General features: G+C 37.6%; 1 long non-coding RNA gene across 2 annotated transcripts; it reads left to right on the top strand.

The window, feature by feature from the left end:
- The first annotated feature begins 15937 nt into the window (after nucleotides 1-15937).
- On the top strand, nucleotides 15938-17142 carry LOC309498038. Of its 2 annotated transcripts, XR_014205823.1 has the most exons (3): nucleotides 15938-16019; nucleotides 16231-16314; nucleotides 16620-17142. It is a non-coding gene; the product is annotated as an uncharacterized lncRNA (long non-coding RNA). The 2 variants fall into 2 exon arrangements; XR_014205824.1 differs by having other exon boundaries at nucleotides 15944-16314.
- The last annotated feature ends 1078 nt before the right edge of the window (nucleotides 17143-18220 follow it).

Below are 18220 nucleotides of genomic sequence, written 5' to 3'. Positions count from 1 at the left end.
GCACGTGTGGATAAATTAGAAAAACTACGTATATGAAAAATGTAAGTTTAGAAATTCTTACCTGTTGTCCTGGTCCAAGATTTTTTCACTTCAGCAACAGTGTTTATTTTGTTGTTTGGTTTTTTGACTGAAAAGGAGATCAGTCACCTGTAGAGTTGACACCTGTAGAGTTGACACCTGTAGAGTTGACACCTGTAGAGTTGACCCCTGTAGAGTCGACACCTGTAGAGTCGACACCTGTAGAGTTGACCCCTGTAGCGTCGAAACCTGTAGAGTCACCTGTAGAGTTGACCCCTGTAGAGTCACCTGTAGAGTTGACCCCTGTAGAGTCACCTGTAGAGTTGACCCCTGTAGAGTCACCTGTAGAGTTGACACCTGTAGAGTCGACACCTGTAGAGTCACCTGTAGAGTTGACACCCGTAGAGTTGACATCCGTAGAGTCACCTGTAGAGTTGACCCCTGTAGAGTTGACCCCTGTAGAGTCACCTGTAGAGTTGACCCTCGGGTTACTTTATGTCAAAGCCATCTCGGCCTTCATAGCCTTTGAATGTTAAACGCTTTAATATTCAGTGGATAAAAACAAACAAACATAATGAAAAAAATATATATAACCATGGTTTTGCTATAAACTCAAAAGAGTAAAACATGGTAACCACAAATCAATCATGGTTTTGCTACAAATAGCCTATTTTTTAACCATGGTATTTTTAGTAAAACTATGGTTATATAAATTGTAATCAAATGCAAAAAAAAAGCTACTTATTAATTTTACTATGATAAAAGTGTATTAAAACGAACAAACGCTGTATTAAAGATAAGAGTACTCACTTAACCCTTTTCTGACAGATGATAGCTGGTGTTTCCGCAGCTTGTGTAAAGGACACGTGCTTCTCTGGGGCGAATCCCACAGTTCGGTGGTTTTCATCTTTGTCGGTTTGCAGGGAAGCGTTGAAGAATTCACAGTTGTTAGCTGCAATTTTAATGGGTGAAATCTCATGCAGGTATCCTGATATACTTGTCAGGACTCCATCTTCCTCCTGCCGTTTCACTTTTTTATACGGCAGTCAAGAGCTCATTTTCTTTTTACTTGCTTTGTTTGCTGTGATGGCTGCAAGACTTTATAATGGCTTATTATAGCCCTCCATTAAATATTTGTTTCAAAATCACCTATCACTAATTATCATTACTAGCCCAGCTGATTATGATAATTAGTGATGGGTGATGGGAAGAGCCTGTACAGGGCGTTCTTCTGTGTAGACCAGCAGTTCTCTAGTGTCAGGGGGTCCGTGAAATAATTTGCTATTTTCTGAAAAATCAAGCTGAATTCTTGTTTCTTTTTTTCTTTTCTTTTTTATGGAACTTTGGAATATTTTTAATATTAAATATAAAAACGACAGAACGAATGATAGACGGATTGTATTAAAATATTTCTGTTATATTATCATTGGAATTTATATAGCCTATTTTGGCATATTAAAAAGGTTTTTTAACATTGACAAATCATAATACATACAGGGCAACTTATTTGCATAAATAGCCTACAGCTCTCTATTTATGAAAATAAGTAGCCCTGCGTGTATTATGATTTATCAATGTTAAAAAAATAGTCTTTTTAATATGCCCAAATAGGCTATTTCAGGAGCCTTATCTGTGAGTTTGCAGCTGCAATCTCTTAAATGAGAATGAGAAGTTTAACCCTATGTTTGTGCATTCTGGGAGATGCAAACATTTGAAAGGCTGTGGCTGTGGCTGTGGGGCGAAGCAGTGATGGGTCTCCTTTCTTGGTTTCATTTTGCTTATTTCAGCAGCCACATGACCCCTGACCTCACGGAGAAGAGCCTTGCTTATTTCAGCAGCCCCATGACCCCTGACCTCACTGGAGAAGAGCCTTGCTTATTTCAGCAGCCACATGACCCCTGACCTCACTGGAGAAGAGCCTTGCTTATTTCAGCAGCCCCATGACCCCTGACCTCACTGGAGAAGAGCCTTGCTTATTTCAGCAGCCCCATGACCCCTGACCTCACTGGAGAAGAGTCTTGCTTATTTCAGCAGCCACATGACCCCTGACCTCACTGGAGAAGAGTCTTGCTTATTTCAGCAACCACATGACCCCTGACCTCACTGTGATCTTTAAAGACTCTTGAGTGGTTCTCCGACATATGGTGCACAGTAACACATTTACAAGTGATGTTTAGTTTAAAGGGGGGGTACAATGATGTTTCATGTATTCAGAGTTGTTTACAGTGTTAAAGAGATGGATTCTCATGCTAAACATGGCCAAAGTTTACAAAATATATTTTGGACGAATAACGGAGAATTTCTGTGCCGAAAATCTTACTTCCGGGTTGGTACAAGTTTCGGCTGTTTTTTTTCAATCATGGATCTAATGACGTAGACGAGAGTGGAACTCCTTATATGAGCATTTCTCTCGGAAAAGCTCGCCCGCGCACACGTCGACCAGAGGAGAGCGAGACCGCGCACATCAACGCGCTTCAACAGGAAATCATCGGCAGCCAGCGCTGCATAGGATTTGTTCAAGAATGTCTCCAAAAAAGTGTGTTTTTGGATGTGAGGGAAAGCTTACCGTGTTCAGCTTTCCAAAGAACCCAGCGTTACAGGAACAGTGGATGCAGTTTGTTTTTCCGGGGCAGCAACGGGGTGTACCAAGTGCGGTTGTGTGTTCTGCTCATTTCAGTGACGAATGTTTGAATGACGAATGGCCCAGGTCGACGCTGGATTTGCAAATCGTTTGCTATTAAAACGTGGAGTGGTCCCAGTGATAAAAGACCCCATTCATGCAAGTACAACTGGATCAGATTTCTGTCTTTTGCTGGAAATTAGCACTTGACTCTATAGCTCCGCCTCCAGGAGCTCGGCTTTTTCCGGAGAGAATCGGAAAGCTGTATTTTTCTTTTATAAATATAATAAAACTAAACACTTTTTGGAGATATTAAGGATGCACTACTACTCTATAGGTACTCAAGATTAACATGAGATTAGGTGAAACTGTGTATTTTATGTACCCTTTAACCTTTAGAGCATAAAGCTTGAAACTGATTGGTACAAAAAAAAACATAATTGATTAAACACTTATGAAACGCATATTCATGTTTTGTAAATGATTAGTTCATCATTAAGGAACCACTTATAAATGACTTACTTAACTCAACTTTATTTATAGAGCACTTCAACACCACAAGTGGAACCAAAGTGCTGTACTGAAGGTATAAAAGAGAACATAAAAACAAAGACATAAAAACAATGCAAACATACAACTGAACGTTATTATGAAGTGTTACCAATATGGGTAAATATGTACAAAATATGAAACGAGAATTGAGCAGGAATCACTGCTCCTCAAATCTCGCAAAGAGTTTGTACTTTCTTTTATCAGCCGGTTCACTGAGGAGCTTTTCACAGTCCGGTCTTTTCTCAAAGGCAAAAGTAAAACGTTCGGCTGGAGAACTTTCATTATATTCACCCTTGCAATCACACAACTTTTGAAGGCTTTTGATTCGCTCCTCTTTGTTCATGTTAAGGACACTGGGAACCTGAACTGAAGCTTCAAATTTTGAAGATATACTTTATCCCCTACACCACAGCTTGGCTGGTTACACCTGTGGTTGGATTGAGTGCCGGAGGGGTAGGCCCGGGACAGTAGGAGCAGGTGTTTTCTGAGGGAGCAAAACATGGTGGTGGTTCTTCCTCCTGAGTCCTCAGCGTCAAAGGTCATTCCTGGAGGCATGGGATGCGTTTATGTTTTGAGAGGTATTCTGTCATAACACAGATTTTGTGTGTGTTCATATTGTGTGGCTCGCACATGATGCCACTTTCAACCATGTGAGTCTCCAAATCGTCAATGTCCTCTACTTGAATATCAGAGGTGGACACTAGGGTACCAGGGGACTCCTGGAAAATCCACCACAGCCCCATCATTCGATGTACACAACGGTGTGATCTTCCAGGTCCTGGACTCTGACAGTCCCACTGTCCTGCCACTGCATCAAATGTCACTCTAGTTCTCCCAGACTGACACCAGTTGTCTGTGGTATTTGTGAATACTGAAAGAAAAACCCCACTGATTAGAGTATCCTTCGTCTCCAAAAAATACTGGAAAGACACTTTGAACTCCACGGTTGTTTGCAGTGTTGTTGAATTGTTCACATTTGGAGGACATTAGCCCTTTGCTCAGCATGTCCTTCAGTGAGTTACACTGTAGTACTGCAGGCTTTACATATGACTTGGCATTCTTGGTTCTTTCAAGGTGTACACACTCTTTTCCAGGATTTCCAGAAGACCAAGCAATCTGCATACATCTGCGACAGTTTTCTACCTCACAGTCAATATTTGGTGGATTGGTAGACTTGAGTACATGAATTGGGAAAACAGGACTATGGTCATATTTTGGAGTGACATAAAGTCCGCTTCTCACATCAATGCATATCATAGGAGTCGTGTCAAAGTTGTGTGCATCCCAGATATGTCTTAAGTTTTTGGGTGCGCTTAGGACAGCTTTGCAGTGTGGACATGGAAAAGGTTTTGGAGTCTTTAAGTCCAGCTTGGAGTCACTGGTCACATCATCAGCTTTTCGTTTTAATGAGCCTATCTTCTCTGCAAAAAGATAAACACTGGCTAACAAGGCTAAAACAACATCCTTAAATCTCTGCCTGCAAGACTCTGTTTAGCCCGTTTTTCACACAAGGCAAGATAAACAGGAAAAGTTTAATAAATTGCACTTAATGTACAGTGTTACCATTGAATCTAAATGAATGTATTACTAATCATATGTGATATGTTATATGATGGACACATCTACAAAAGTATTAATTAGTAAATAATTTTTAAATTGTAATACTTGGCTTTTTATATATTGTATGAACTGGTGATTAATATGCCAGAGGACAAAATAACAAAGATAGTTCAACAGGGATAAAACACACAATTACCCTTTTAATAAGGAACTCCATACCACATCCAGGAACATATTTACACACAGGGTAATATGCAATGCAGTCAACATCACACAAACACAACCTGTATGTAAAAGACAAAAATGGCCAACTAGTTTACAATGGCTTGTACCAAAACACAATACTTATAAATGCTGTTAAAAATGTGTCACAAAACTACAATATTATCAGAGTCTATGGATGAAGGACAGACTTCAAGAACATAATTGTGATCTGAAGAAGGTCAACCCCAGTAGAGAAGAAGCAGAAGCCAGCGGAGGAAGGCGGCTTCACCATGGGAGCAACAGCAGATCCTGATGATGAAATCTTTTATCCAACCTGTAGCAGCCCTTGGCATCAATAAACCCGCGTAGAGTTCGACCGATGCAAATATCTTTATTGTTTCTTCACGCACTGTGAAACTAAAACAAACAAAGCCACAATAAATCTTACAATACACACATCAAAACACATCTTCCATTAAATTAGCATTACACAATCGATTTTTCCACAACATCAACAACAAATAAAATCAAACACCTACCTCGCTCCGCTTACCAAGGGTACAAACATCTATTGGGTTGGGAAAATCCATTTAATCCTCGCCATTCCTTTAGACAACGTACTACATGCGCCAAACGCTTCCTGCTCCGATGTGGATCTAACGAGCGGAGCCACTGAGCTTGCTTATATCAGTTCCGGGGTGCGTCTGTTACCCGGACGTGACTAACTCATACTAACAACACAAGCAAAGTAACGTCCACTTACACAACCGTAGAGCCGAACAATTTAGTACCAGCAGGGATCTCTAGTCCGGAAAAAGAAAAAGAAAAGGAACAACAAGAGCAAGAGAAACGAGAGGTAAAAACCCAAAAGAAAAAGAAAACGACACCAATACCACGATGGCCCCTGAGAAATGCCAGATCTGGAGGCAGTCTAGCAGAACCAACCAGACTACCGACTCCCAAACTCAAGTTAGAGACAAGGACCCCGACCTTTGGTATCTTTGAGAGGCAAGAACACGAGGATTGGTCCCTTACTCCTAAAAAACCAATCCTCTTCCTGGGAGCATCAAACCTCTCGAACTTACCTAAACTGGAAAATGAAAAAATCCAGGTGGTAAGTTACCCGGGAGCAAAACTGGAACATGCTTACCACCTCTTGAAAACTAAGACAGTAGCAACCCCGGAGGTCCAAATCGCAGAGTTTCCGCTAGAAAAAAATGGTTTCGTTTCGTTTTCCGGACAATTTGATGATTTGCCGGTCAAATATCGCCTCTTAATTAGTCAAGTTGAGGAAAACTGGAGGCAGGCTATGTAATTTAAAAAATGACATAATCAGGCCGTAAAGAATGCAACATGTTTATTAGCCTAACTTTCAAATAGACGGAAAAAAACATGAACGTCCGATTGGCGTCAATCAACGCCAATTGTTTTTACTATGGTTTCACATTCATAGTTTAACAAACCAATCCCCCTTCCCCACATAAAATATCTGAATGGTAGCCTATTGTTTTTACTCAAGCGAACTTAATTATACTCTCTCAGTATGTCTCATTTAGCTGGTAACATTTAAATTGGCCACCGTGAAATGACTCCTTGTCAAATGAACTGGAACAAACAAATGACTATAGGCCTTTAACATTGTCTCGCGTCATTTTAGGCTACTTTTTACGCTGTTTTGCAGTGCTGAATTGTGCAGCTGCCGACTTAAAATCAAAACTTCCCTGTAGCCGCGTTTCCATTACAGATTTGCGCAAATGTTTTGCGCTATTATCTAAATGTCGATTAAAAAAAAACTATTTCGAAATTACGCCGTTTCCATTAACCGATGTTATGCGACTAAAACGTCCTTTTTTCTCTCACGATAAGTCATTTAAAAAAATCACGGAAACGGTCGTTTATATAATATCACAGCCACCGCATTAGACATTATTATTATTATTATTAATGGAAGGAGACGTGGCGTGTTATCCAAGCATTAATGGCAGGGAAAGACCCTTGTCTGCGAACGACACATAAGGAGTTTCTGGGTGTTTCGCCCTCATTTCTGCTCCGAGGTTTTGACTGTGGCATTTATTTGAGATTTAGAATCCAGTATTCCTATAGGCTAATTATTGTTTCTTTTATGAATTTAATAAAGAACTCTGTCTCGTATTCTGTCCAAACGATCCATGTAGGTTACTTTTGTGTCCATTCGTCCATTCGTTTTTCCTTTTTTAACCCGTAATTGAAAAACGAAAAATTAACGGTTGTTGTCTTTTTAAAATGCAAAGTTGAACACCAAAATTTTAATTTGAACTGGCTACACCAACTGCTGCGCAAAAAAGTAAATACAGACGAATTTTCAGATTTTTGTTTATGACTTTTTGTCTCTTTATTAAACATTTAAAATATTCACAAATTAATATGGATTTTACTGGTTTTCTAAAGCCAAATTAGAACCTGGAATTTATGTTTTTCCCGCGGTGCTGAATGAGAAGAGCCATTAATATTATTAATAAACTATTGTTTTCTAAGTGTCGGCTAAAATCACATCTCCATCTCCGCTGTTAAGCAGATGCGCACCTTTCTTACGGATTACATAATCAGAAGGTATTAAAGTGGACATTTCAAGCTTTATATTGTTGCACTAGAATACTCCTTTATAGCCTACATAGGCTATATTTTGTTTCAGTTCTCGCGCTCCAGTTTACGGAGATCATGAAAGTGCGTCTGATTGTTTTATTTTATTTTACAAAAGAACAACGTTTTCTTGTTATTGTGAGTTTACACAAATAAAAGTAGTTGAGAATAATGTATTATTATTTTCTGTATGACCAGAAATGATAGAGTATTTTAAGTTGTTTCCACTGTTATTGCAAGTGTTCGCGCCCGCGCCTCCGTGCCATGCAGTGCGCGCTCCACACTCAGCTTTGTTCCCTTTTTTGCATAAAATCGTCTTCTAAATATAGCCTATTAAATGTTATAATATAATAAAATTATATAAAATTATTATTATTTGCGTAGCTATACATGGACCTCAAACACACCGCGTCTTCTAAGTCAGGTGACTGTAAATGCGCAATAACTGTTTCCATTGCAGTTTTGCGAATTATTCCTTTTTCGAATTGCCTGAAAAAACTCCTCATGCGAGCATATAAACTTTTTTGCGATAAACGGGAGTTTTTGCGAAATTGACGTGTTTCCATTGTGCGTATTTTTAATTTGCACTTTCAATTTGCGCAATTTGAAGGGTAGCCTAATGGAAACGCGGCTGTCTCTCCACAACTTGCAATGCGCGTAAGCCGCCTAACCTTGTTCTCCGCAAGGCGACTTCGCTGCTTTGATCCGATTCTGCTTTTTCTCGGGTGGTGGTGGAGCTGTCTGGACATCTGAGGCTTCAGGCGTTCCTGATTCACCATCATCCGTCGCGTCTGGCCTCTGAAAAAAGCTTTTACGGGCGGCTAGTCTGCCTGGGCCTGGCCATATTTGAAACATCTCACTCATTCGTTCGTTGTTTAGGTCTATATTACAGCCATTTTAGGCGTGCGCTTTATTTGAAATGCAGCATGCGATGTTGTTTAATAACTTTCAAACGGTAGAGCCTGTTCCTTTATAACATAGCCAATGGTCGGTGTATTTTTGCTTTATACATTTTAGGCTTATTCTCAAATTCAGATTGTGTTAGGGGGGCGGGATTATTAGGCAATTTTAATCGGACAATTTGACCGGAGAGATTTAATTTTGTTGGACATTTAATTTTTTTTCCGGCCAATGTCCGGCAATTACCGGACAACGGTAACGCCACAACCTTGAATAAAATAGTGGAGAGAGTATCAGGAGCAGCCAAACTGGCTGCCTTCGCTCAACGAGACAGACCCTGGAGTGTCAGTGTGATGACACTAACATGTTCCCCTTTGAGGTTCAGGCAACAGCACCCACACAGAAGAATAACACTGAAGACCTGCCTGAAGTTTCTTGGCAAAACTCAGACATCGTTGACAAGTGGTGTTTTCTCAAATATGATGACGATGTTTATCCTGGCATTGTTCAAGAGGTGACTGAAACGCATGTCGAAGTCTAATGCATGCACCGGACTGGATGTTTGAAACTTTGTCGTATGAGCACTGTGCTGATTTCCTGAAGTTAAAATTAGGTGATAAAAGGAAATAAAATAAAGGAAATAAAATATAAAAAAATAGGAGATAAAATGTAAAAGCGATAGAGCAAAGCGCGGAGCAGTAAGCAAGAGCGTCCGAACAGTAGCTGAGCAGGAAGTGAATGTCCTATGGTGTTTGCATGATGACGTCCTCAGGATGATTCCTCCTCCAACTTTTGTGAGCGCACGTCGAGATCGTGTGGAGATCGACAGAGACATCCCGTCCAAGACCTCAGAAACGTGAACTGTCGGAAATCAGAAAAAACACGAAAGGACAGAAGAAACTGGAGGATGAAATAGACTATAAGTAGGATGAGTTGGAAAGGACTGTTTCGTGAATGAGACTAATGTAGTATTAACATCATTTTTTGTTTGTTTTCTCCATTGTTTCAAGAGAGTTAATTAATTACTTGTTGCTGACATTTGTCAAAATAAAAAGGTTTTATTTTAAAGAAAGGTTTCTCTTTTTCTCATAACCCATCCTGTCAACCGTGTGACTTTATCTGTCAGTTGTGTTACGTGTGATTTGTGTGTCATAAATCTTTAATTGTAGGCTAAAATTTAATAAAAATGATAAAAAGGACATCTCTGCGGCAGCATCTCCAGCGGCATCTCCCGTAATCACTATTTTTTATTTTATTAACTGCATTTTAACAGTTAACACTTAACAGAGTAGCTACTAATAAGTTGTTAATAAAGTTTTGAGTTTCTAATTCTCCATTACATCAGAGAAAGCTGCACTTGTTCTGAGTAGCCTATGGCTATGTGTATCCAGCAAGAAGTGTCAGTATCTCTTTCATGTTTCAGAACATGCTGTTTATTAAATATACATTTGAAATGTTATTAAATATGAATATAAACGGATATTCAGTTAATACAGAAATGAGTTTCTGATGTGCTGCACAATTCTGATATTAAATCAAATAAGCTGTACAAAGCTGAAACTGCGGCATCTCCAACAGCCAATACTCTCTCCGGCTGCGGCTGCTGCCGAACTCAAAGCAAGTGTGATGATACCACTTTATGATTCATTATTACAGTTATGCTTCTGCACAGTGTATTTTTTTATTTTTTTATTTTATTTACTTTTTTATAAAAATGTAGGCTAACTGAACATCATGTAGGATTACATCAATATGTTAAAAATTATAATGATAATTTCTTGAAATGTAAGAACATTATAATTGTAGCATAAGTTCTCATCTAAAAGATGTTTTACATTATGAGAACTGTAGCTAATGAATTATAAACACACCAAAAGCATGGCCGTATATTGTTATAATTGTAATAGTTACAAAATAAATCTTTAATAGTTGTAATTGTATTTGTTATTCCTCAAATTAAATCGTCTTTAGAAACATATGAATGAGCCAGATTCAACTAATCAATTATTTAATAAATATTATTATTAATATTATAAATATATACAATATTAGTACTAGTAGTAGTACTAGTAGACACATATTTATTAAAAACATGTTGTTCAGTAGTACTGTAGGCCTACTAATGAACAACATATGTTTTTAATAAATATGTCTATAATTAGTAATGAATATGCTATTAATAATTTAATCTGCCACATACATACATTTCATGTTGGCCTATTATGAATAATCAGAATACATGCAACCTCTGATTTTTTTTTTTTTTTTTTATCATGTTAAAATCATAACATCCGTTCCCTTTGTATGTAAATATCAACACTGATTGTTGGAAATTGTAACTACATAGTTATCAGATCCGTTTGTCAGAAGATAACGAGCGGAAACACTTTTATTAGCACATGTTGCGTGTTGATCATGAAACCTATAGCCTATACCTGCCACCAAACTCCAACCCTAGAGGGCACCAACTATATTGTAGAAGTTCGTTATCGTTAACAGTTCGCTTACTAAACTCGGGTTTGATCAGGAAAATGTTTGTTTTTTGTGTGAGAACTATTTTAATTCATTCATATATCTTTTTTGGAATTACTTGTTGACCATTCACTTGAATATATCCATTGATTTGCTGTTTTCAACCAAGACGAATATCGACGATGGAAGGTGAGAAAGGGGAAAATAGTTTTCATTTAATTTTAATCGTTTTTATTTAATTTAATTATTAAGTGTGAATTAAATTTCAAAAGAATTGAAACTTGAAAATTGTACACAATGTGAATATGATCTCGCTGATGTAGCACAATATAGGAATCTAACTTAGTGTAGGCCTTAACATCAAAGTAGACCTAGACTACGTCAGAAATATGACGGCGTCACTTTACTATTTATTAGCATGGGTTCTATAGGGTTTATGCAGCTTTGCGTCCAGTGTAGAATAGTTATTCATTTTTATATCGTCGTATCGTAAATATCAAAATGGTTTTAGTTGTTTGTGGTGCAGGCCGTGTGGAGGGGGGTATTGGACTGGGAAACAACAGTGTTATTATCAGGGGTGCACATAACATTTTTGGTCTTGTTCTCAGGGGAGAACCTGGGGTTGTTGCTTGGTCCTCACATTTTCAAATGCATTTTTTCCTTAACCCACCTCACAGGAGAAACAAATAAGAGGGATGCATAACATAGACTATTGTTAAATATTGTTATTATCTGACTATACCTACATCAAAAAAAAAAAAAAAAAAGCACACTTTAAAATAGTCAAATTTTTATCAGGCAGTAGACTAATATGGCCTAGTCGAGTCTATGCAGACTGCTTGTTATTATCAGAGATGGCAACGCCGGCGAAGGAGGTAACTTTACGTGACAAACTCAAAAAAGGAGAATTAAAAACAAAGGCAATAGAAGGTCATCCATCCATTTTTTCCCCCAAAACGCTATAAATCCATCCTTTATATATTTTTTTTATTGATGGTTTGTCTTTTTTTTTTAAGTATTTTGTCATTTATGAGGAAAAAACAATCTTACGTGAGTGACAGTTCTCCATTACGGACGAGACCTCTGAAAGCGCCGCGGCACTAAAAGACTTTCAAACTTTCACAGAGACCTCAAACAGAAAGCACAAAGCCTTTCTTTAAAGCGAATTTCGTTTTGTATCAATTGTATCTTAATTTTAATCCATGTTTCATTAACCACATTCCTGGTTTTAATAAATAAAAAAAGTAAATAGGCTATCTTGATTGTTTAGGCAATTTTTTTAATTATAGCCTAAGTTTAAAATATTAGGCTGTGTATACCGACATGGATCAATTATTAATATTAAATTTCATCTGTCTTTTGTAGGCATAGGCGAGCTGATGGCGCACCAACGAAAAATCCTAAATGATGTGCCAAAATGCGTTTTCTATTAGGCTACAATGAAAATATTGTACGGTCAGGTTTGCCGAAGTTCGTTTAATTTAGGCTATTTATTTATTTAAATTATTTATTTATTTTTGTCCATGTGCGCCGATCGGAGACGGAGTTCACTGCTGATATTCTGAGGTAAGAGAGTTTTCTAGTCTCGCGGCTGTCATCAGCAGCGCCTTGCATCCATAGTGGATGGCGGGCGGGTGTGGTTTTGAAAATTGGTCAAAAACGTTGGTGCGGATGGATGGCGGACGGATGATGAGTTTTGCGATGCGGTTGCGGATGAAATAGCCCATCCGCGCATCTCTAGTTCTGAGGCCTATCCAACAACACAGATTGCGCACCTATCTATCCCCAAATCTTAGGTACGCAAATGAGGGTTGCGGCAATTCATCTGGTACGCATTGTTTAATTGGGTAGCGCATGCGCACCTGCGCACCACTTATGTGCATCCCTGGTTATTATTGTTCTTCACAGGTTCACATCAACTGTTCTCTGATGTAACATCATTATTGGCCTGTGTTGGTTCTGAATGTGTGTTTGTCAACAAAAGGAACTTGAATAAGAATCATCTTTACAGAAGACATCTCAGAGATGCAGTATACTCTTCTGAAAACAGTCAAGGTGTGCACCAAAGCTGAACTACAGAGAGATGGTTGATGTGATTTTGTATTTTTCAATTGGATATTTTAATGCTTTTCATCAATTTCATGAACTTGTTTTTACAGAAAAATGTGTAGTGGCCTGCTTGTGCAAGGACAGCAAACAAACATCCAGAAGCCATTACCATTGCCCACTTTGTAAATGTAAAACTTGTGCACGGTCAGCCAACGTCATAGAGCATTTGACATGCACACATGGTAGGTGTTCTACTGTGGCATCTTGTAACATATTCATCTTTATGTTAATGAGCATCACCAAGCACTAAACCCATCCAAAGGGTGTTACAATCAAGTATGTGATTTGCGAATATGTAGTTTAAAAAGATTGCAATGCTCATTGTGTGAAATGTAGGTAAATTTTCCAAATATGTAATACACACACACACAGTAGGTAGAAGGGCCTGTAAAAGACCTCCCAGAAGCACTCGTCAGAGAGACAGACAATCCTAGGAGGAATTATGCTAATGTGTTTTTATGGACAGTATACGTTATGTAATGGTAACACTTTACAATACGGCTTCATTTGTTAACATTAGTTAATGTATTAACTAACATGAATTAACAATGAACTACACATTTGTTACAGTGTTATTACTCTTTGTTAATGATAGTTTAGAAAAATACAGCTGTTCAAATTAACATTAAGAAGTATTGTTCATTCTAAGTTCATGTCAACTAAAGTAGTTAACTAATGTTATCAAATGAAACCTTTTTCAATTAATAATCTGACTGTCTTATTTTCACAATATTTATCTCCTGCAGGTGTTGCATCTGAGAAAAAGCAAGGTAGTATACATCATTCATTGTTTCCATTATTTTTTCTTAAATAACTAACAGTAAATAAATAAATACATAATTTGATTGTAAAATGATTTTTTTAAAGGCTCATATTGTTCTGTTGTGGTGATTTGTGTTTATGTGATATTATAGGATCATGGCATACTATGTGTTCTGTGCAGTGTTTATTGTTTGTTTGATGGCAATATCATAATCACTGTTTATGTTTTTACGTGTTATTGTTCTCTCCTCTCTCTCCTCTGTATTCTTGTCTCTTTCTCTATTGTTTGTCTATGTGTGTGTTTAACCCTCTGAGGTCGAGAAACGCGCCGACGCGTTTTGCTGGATTTTTTTCACATAGCAGCAACATAAACTTAAAAAAATCCGTAATTTATGGTCATATAAATAAAATAAATACATGATTATAAACTATAGAGGGTCTTCTTTTTTTGTGTACACTCACATTAACATCAAAACCTTGTTTTTATTTTTAAATAAATAAAATAAACAGGGTGCGCTTTCAGCTCACTCTGTCTCCGCAAAAATCTTTCTGAAACAAGTCTGGAAAACTCAGCGAATACTTATCACACAACCATGAAACATGCGTCTAAAGAAAGCTTTAAATTTCTACTTTTAAATAAAACAATTCACATTCAAAACAAATATTCTCCTGCAATTTAATCTGTATGAAACTAAAGAGAAGTACAGTTTCTCCCGTCTCATCTAATTAGCTGTAATGAGTTCACGCCCTCTCGCAGAGCGCGCTATTCATAAGATAATGTGCTGAGGTGATATGCAAAATAAGGTAAACGCCCCCTGAAATGAGTTCACACCCACTCGCAGAGCACGCTATTCATAAGATAATGTGCTGAGGTGATCTATGCAAAATAAGGTAAAAAGCCCCCTGAAATGCTTTAAAACCAGCAAGTTTCATTCACTCACTTTCCTGTGCCGTTGGAAGATGACACACAGCCCTTCAGCTCGTCCTGGATAGCAATGAAGAGTTCACTTTTTCCTCAGAAGAAGAAGAGGACTCTGACAACGAACGTTTGTATTTTGAAGAGCGACTTGATCCAGGCGTGGATAATATTTTGGATGAGTAAGTCTTTTTAAATTTACTTGCATTAGTTGACAAGCTATTTTGTATAAACGTAGGCTACATATTTTACTGGTTGGACCATTTCCATATGTCATTCAGAGTAATTTATATTTAAATGGTCTAGGCTATGCTTTATAAAGTAGGAGAGAGGCTTCATGCAGTCTGTTTTCTTTCATTTTTAATAGTTTTGTTTAAAATAACACATTTCGAGCTTTCTATATATTTCTCTGGTATTTTAGGCAAAGCTTATGAGTTTGGGTTCATTTATGAGGCGAGCTCCAGTTCCTGCTATTTTTAATTCTTATGTTTTAAATACAGGCATTTGGTTGATGAAACAACTATTACAATTAAGATACAATTAATACAAAATGAAATTCACTTTAAAGAAAGGCTTTATACAAAAAATAAACTTAATGAAATGGTCAAAATCGTGTCTGCCCACTCCATTTGTCTCGCGATTGCGCATGATCTTACTCATATGATCTTACTCAAATTAGTTGACAAGCTATTTTAAATAAACGTAGGCTACAGATTTTACTGGTTGGACCATTTCCATACTTGCCATTCAGAGTAATTATATTTAAATGGTCTAGGCTATGCTGTATAAAGTAGGAGAGAGGCTTCATGCATAAATAAACTTATTTGCACAAACGCGTTTCGGCGCGTGCCTTCAGAAGACTTTATACAGCATAGCCTAGACATGCTGTATATATGTACAACGTTTAGATTATAGGCCTGTATGAAAGTTAGAATTTTGAAATTAATTTAGAAAATATTATGTATGTTTAGATTATATTTTGACTAGTGTTTATGCTGCCTCATTATCATCAACGAAGAGTGCTTGCAAATATCTATTGCAAATGTGTGTATGTGCTGAAATGTGTAAATATGCAGTGCTATCTCCGGTAATGGCCCATTACACGCAATATATGCCTACAGCACGTGTCTATAATTATTTGCATCAGTTATTCATATAGACTAATGGTAATATACTTTGAAATATTTATGTTATAATAGTTTTCCACTTTTTTTAAAACAGGAATGCTGCATCTCCTTCATCTGCAACTCGGAGGGCGCGCAGCAACACAGTTGAACGTCAGAAAGAGTAAGTACATATTTACCAATGTTTGTGCAATTTTGTTTATATACTTATTACAATATGAGCCTGTATGAGTTTATTTATTTTTGGAGGTTGGTTGATAATGTTACATATTTTTTCTTTGTGCTATCTTATCAGCATGCTAATGCCCATCAGTTGTGCATGTGCTGGAATAGTACTCTATATGATAATAATAGTTTTCAACTTTTTTTGAAAGGAATGATGTAGGTTGCTCACTCTCACCTCTCACTGCAACTCGCACTAAGAGGGCACGCAGCAACACAGACAGAAATCAGAAGGAGTAAGTACATATTTACCCACTATTTTACAGATGTTAGACCAATTTGTTTATATACTTAGTGATGCTACAAATGTACATGTGCCTGTGTGGATTGCCAGACACAATTGCAAAACACAATTACCAGACACAATTGCAAAAATTATGGTGTTATGTATGCACAATATTACAATTAGTGATTGGTAATGTTAGTATAAAAGAGCTTATTTTTGTTGTTTTACCAAAATGCTGACTGTCCATCAGTTATGCATGTGCTGGCATAGTACTTTGTTCAACCTTTATTAATATTAATATTATTATTTTTATAGGAATGTGGTAGCATCACTCTCACCCTCACCTGCAACTCGCACTGGGAGGGCACGCGACAGGTGTCGTTCAGTTTTGAGAACGACTGAAAAGTAAGTACACTTATTCCCTTTCTTTCAGATATTAGTATAATTCTGTTTACATATTCTGGTTTTACATAGTCCATACAAACATTATGTGTCTGTATGGCTTTGCATCTGGCCAATGTTACTTATAATGATGGAAATGCAGTTGTTATATTTTGTGTAATAAACATGCTCACAGTTGTTTGTTTGTTTTACAGCTATAAAGGTGATGGTGATCATCAGACACCTGTTGCAAAGAGGGCCAAGACAAACATTCAGACAAGCAACAAGCAGTCTACTCTGTCATGGAAAACAGAGACTGACATTGATATGGTTCCACAGACTCTGAGATTCCTGCCTGCACGGGAACCTGGACCACAGCTGAGTTTAAAACATTGCAAATTTAAAACATTTAGTTCCTCCTCATAGAGGAATTACAATAAAACAGTGAAAAACAAAACCTTTGAATCTCCTCTACTTTGTTCAGGCTGCCTCTCTTGATGGCCCATTAGTCATTGGGGGAGTGTCTATGTCACACCCCTGGTCTGAATCTCATTAATATTGATGAGCGATTACCCCTCCCACTAGTGGTGCAACGGATCATCATTGATCCGTGATCCGTTCGGATCAATATCTTCGGTTCGGCACTCACGTGATCCGCGGATTGATTTATGAAAAAAAAGTTGTGCGCATGTTCAGTCCACACACAGCGTGGTCATGGCGAGCGTTATGAACCGCAGAGAGCGTGACGCCTCATTCGCGCCGCAAAACCTCCAGACGTGCGTAAACGCGTCTTTACATTGACTTCACATTGAAATCACTCGCGCCAGACGCTCTATTCGCGTTTGGTGTGAACGCAGCATGGGTGACGGCGAGAGAGAGAGAGAGAGAAAGAGTGCCTGCTAGTGCGAGCGAGCAAGGTAATACGGTGTCGAATATGTTTAAACTTAAATGAACTACATATACAAGTAGTTTTGTCTCTTTGTATTAATTTGTCCTGTTATTGACATAGGCCTAATGCGCGTCATTGACAAAATGCGCAACCAGATGTTCGAATAATTCGAATATGTGTTTTTTAGAGGGAATATTCGAACGTCATTTGAGCAATTTTGACAGCCCTATATGACAGTGGAAACACATAAAGCATTGGTCCATGTTTAAAGGAAGGAAGATGCCTTTTTATGTTGCACTTTAAGTTGTTTTTCATTAATTATGTTAAAAAGAAGATATTATGCCTTGTGCACTTTAAGTTGATTTTATATATTTAAATTTAATAATTTAAAAGTGTTAATAAAAAAAAATATTTTTTTTTGCTGATCCGAAAAATGATCCGATCCGTGACTCTGATCCGAGAAACGATCCGAACCGTGAGTTTTTTGATCCGTTGCACCCCTACCTCCCACGCATAAACCTCTTCTGACAAAAAAAACTGTTTTACAATGTTTAAATCAATGTATTGTTTTAAGAGAACGATCAGGCAGGATGAATTTCACATCATTTTGAAGCCAGAACTAGAAACGACAACATACATTAGTCAA

Source organism: Leuciscus leuciscus, assembly GCF_965113295.1.
Source record: "Leuciscus leuciscus genome assembly, chromosome: 4".
NCBI classification, from domain to species: domain Eukaryota; kingdom Metazoa; phylum Chordata; class Actinopteri; order Cypriniformes; family Leuciscidae; genus Leuciscus; species Leuciscus leuciscus.
This window is presented reverse-complemented; position numbering and strand designations above follow the sequence as displayed.